Source organism: Aegilops tauschii, chromosome 1, assembly GCF_002575655.3.
Source record: "Aegilops tauschii subsp. strangulata cultivar AL8/78 chromosome 1, Aet v6.0, whole genome shotgun sequence".
Lineage (NCBI taxonomy): Eukaryota > Viridiplantae > Streptophyta > Magnoliopsida > Poales > Poaceae > Aegilops > Aegilops tauschii.
This window is the reverse complement of record NC_053035.3, coordinates 468,899,816-468,903,394: the sequence shown is the minus strand read 5'-3', so window position 1 is coordinate 468,903,394 and position 3,579 is coordinate 468,899,816. Positions and strand designations below refer to the sequence as shown.

Sequence of the window (3,579 nt, the reverse complement as noted above, 5' to 3'; positions counted from 1 at the left end):
CAAGTCAGGTTTATCTCTTCAAAAGATCAACTTGCGGACATCTTCACCAAGCCTCTACCTTCTCCCATGTTTGAGGTCTGTAGGCGCAATCTCAACCTCCTAGATACTTCAGGAGTGAGTTGAGATTGAGGGAGGGTGTTAGACTTGTATGATAGGCCACCCCTTTGAGGGTTGAGCTAGTTCCCCCAAAACCTACGTTTTACAGGGCGTGATGGGTAGTGGCGGCTAGGGTTTTCGTGGGAGAGGCGTGGAGGAGAGGAGAGTGGGCAGGAGGGGAAGGGAAACGACTCAGTTGCTCACTGCCTCGTGCGTGGTGGGGTGTTGGTGTTGGATATTTTTTCAACGAGGCGAATTCTTAAAAATGCCCTCGGTTGGGCACAGAAATTACACGTGGTGGCATAAACATTTCTGCACTATTCATTGATACAGTGTCGTTGTTCGATCCGGCGGCTGAAATCATCCGGGAGCGAAAAAATGATCCAACAGTCGAAATGCTCTAAGCTGTGAGAGAGCTCAGGTTCTCCCACGGTTCTTATTTCTGGATTCAGGCAACCTGCGTTGCGCACTTGTACTGCACTACCCGTGTCCATTTGGCCCATGTCTGCACTCTAGTTGAAAAAACATTTCTAGTGGAATAGTTGACTATCATAATAATCTGTCAGCTGTAAAAACATAGTTAGTATTATTTTTTCAAATGAAATAAACATAGTTACATTCGTAATAGTTTAAATTAGACGTTGCTATTGTCAATAAGATCAAATATATTAAAGATTTCAGAAGAGAATTCAGCATCTTCGACCACACAATCAAATGAACTAAATTAAATTGGACGAAAAGTTTCTAACAATAAGATAAGAGTTAACAGAGATTAGTAGACCCCCGCAAAAAAAACAGAGATTAGTAGACAATGGTAAGCAGTATAACTCTGGCCAGTAAGCGGGACCACGGGAGAATTGAGGAGTACTGCCGAAGGATTGGCCCTCGCCGCGATGGCGTCGCCTGATTTAATCTGGGTTGAATTCAGGAGCGACCAGGGAGGACAGCCGCTGCGCGCCCCATGTTGGCTCCACCACTGGATGAAATTTATCCGGTTTGAAAAATTATGATGTAAGTCGCCTGATTTTTTAAGTTGAGGGATCAAAAATGAACTTTTCTCTTGTTTTCACCAAGCAAAGTAGTAGAGAAAATTATTCCCGCAAAAAAAAGTAGTACAAAAAATTACATGACAGAAAAAACGAATAAAGGTTTTCTCCCATACAAACATGTCCAAATGTAAGGTACAAAGAAAATGATTTACATCATAGATTTATTTTTTATTTTGCTCCTTTTGTGAGCTGTACTTTGCAGACCAGACTTTTTGTTTTGTTGAACTTGATCTAATAAAGTGACCGCATGCATCTATCTGATGCCGAGGCCGGGGGATGACCTCCTTTTCAAAAAAAAAATATTTATTCATCTTCCATACCCATGGGCACTACTGGGGAGGAATTGTGAGAACAGCGTCCAGATAATCAATATTATCTTCACATGTTTTGCTCCCAAGGTCTTCACTGGCACGTAGTGCCGTTGGTCTGCGTGTGGGGTTAGGATCCAAGCACTGTACACCAACACTGAGCACTTTGTATATTTCTCCTGCGGTTTCAGCATCAGGGATCACGAGCCTGGAGTCCAGCAGACCCCGTAGGCACACATCATTATTCTTGCTGGTCAACGGGAGGGATGAGATCAAATCGCCTGGATGAATTCCCATGAATACCTCCAGAACAAGTACTCCAAAGCTGTATACGTCACATTTTTCCGTCACATTCTCTGTATATGCTAGCTCTGCAATTAATACAAGTTAATTAGTACATGTTATAAGCTCATCTTGATGAGAATACATCACAGTGTACACATGTATATATGTGGTGCCAAAACTACAAAATTATTGATAGGTTAGTATTTTATTTACCCGGGGCAATGTAGCCTTTAGTCCCAGCATGCCTTGTGATATTTTGGCCATCAATATTGAGTATTTTAGCTGTACCGAAGTCAGATATGCAAGCTCTAAATTCCAGATCAAGCAAAATGTTGTTGCTTGTTATATCTCTGTGCACTATTGGTGTCTCAAGCAAAATGTATTTCACCGGATAGTTCATTCTCCTGAAGCATTAGGTGTCTCAAGTTTGGCAAAGATGATGCTAAAGCGGGTGGAAAGGAGCCCCTTATCTGATTGTTGGAGAGTTGGATACTCGTGAGAGTACGCAACGCAGTGAAGTTGAGGGACTCCAGCTTCCCTCTCAGCTGTAGCCCCTGTATAGAGATCCCGGTGATCACCTCTTGGTGCCTTGCTCGATGCTTGCTGCACTGGATGCCATGCCAGCTGCACGGCCATGAATTATTGTTTTCCCTTCCCCAGGATTGTAGCTGAGCAGGGCTGCTCTCTAGCGTGTCCTTCCAGGCAAGGAGAGCTCCGGCTTGCTCTTCCAGGGACGGCACAAGAGCCATGCCCGGTGGAAGCAAAACTAGTAGGAAAGCGAGTGAGATGAGCTTTGCCAGAGGGTAGGTCTCCATGACTTGTAACATAGCAGGAGTAGCTGGCTACAAGTACAGTAGGAGTAGGTTGTTGGTTTATTGTTGATGAACTTCGTGGAGTCGTCTTTATATAGGTTGCACTTTCATTCATAGGTAAACAGCCCCCAGTGTACGTGCGAGAGACACCGCGTACGACTCGAGTGACCTAGCACGCAGGACTCGAGACCAGCACTCCAGTCGTTGCACCCAATCAGTCGTACTAACGCTATCCGGCATCAGCAAATTTAATGCATGCCTTGACGGGCAGGGCTCTCGTAACGTCTATTGAACGGCACCGCGAAAAAACTGTGTCCACGTAAAATTGAGTACTTGAAATCACGCGATTTTTTCCGGACAAACTTTCTTCTGGAATTAATACGAGAGTAGACTTTTGAACCCCGATCGAGACACGTCTGAGCGAGACAAATATCGATCTCTCTGTCAGAGTACCGCTGCAAAGTCACCAAGGCATGCCCCCTCGAGTGATATGATTGGACTTGAACTGCTGATTTGTGTTAGCTACCGGTAGTTCATAATAATAGAAATAATACAAGTATAAAGGGCCTACACGGTCTCGCCCCCGCGTCGTCTCATCCGAGGCGACACGGGCGGAATCCTCGGCCGCGCCGCCGGGCCGCCCTCCCGCCCCACGCCCTCCCCTCGCCGTTGCTGGAGGAGGCCGCCAGGCTAAACCCGGGCGGCGGACGGCGGCGGTGGGGTCGTCTTCATCTCGTCGGGCCACGGGAGCTCTGGATGGGAGAGGCTCGATCCCCTTTTTCATGGCGCGACGGATCTAGGCGGGTCGGCTGCTCCGCCGGTGGCCAGCTGGGCTTCTTGCCCCTGATCTTCTCTGGCATGGCGGCTTCCGAGCATGGGCTCTCGCGGGTGGCAGCCGCGGCAGCTTCGTCGGCGGGCTCTGGCCTTCAGGCCAGCTGCTCCTCTCCGGCAAGTAGGGGCGGGTGCGGACCCCCCCCCCCCTCCTCCTTGCTCTCTGTGCTCGTCCTCCCGCGGGCCGGCGGTGCGCTG

The 3,579-nt window shown here is 48.0% G+C and overlaps 1 non-coding gene across 1 annotated transcript; it reads right to left on the bottom strand.

The window, feature by feature from the left end:
- Nucleotides 1-1,208: 1,208 nt before the first annotated feature.
- Nucleotides 1,209-2,615, bottom strand: LOC109774374 (uncharacterized). Its single transcript, XR_012187479.1, has 2 exons — nt 1,952-2,615; nt 1,209-1,824 (listed from the first exon to the last, which is right to left on the bottom strand). It is a non-coding gene; the product is annotated as an uncharacterized protein (transcript).
- Nucleotides 2,616-3,579: the final 964 nt, after the last annotated feature.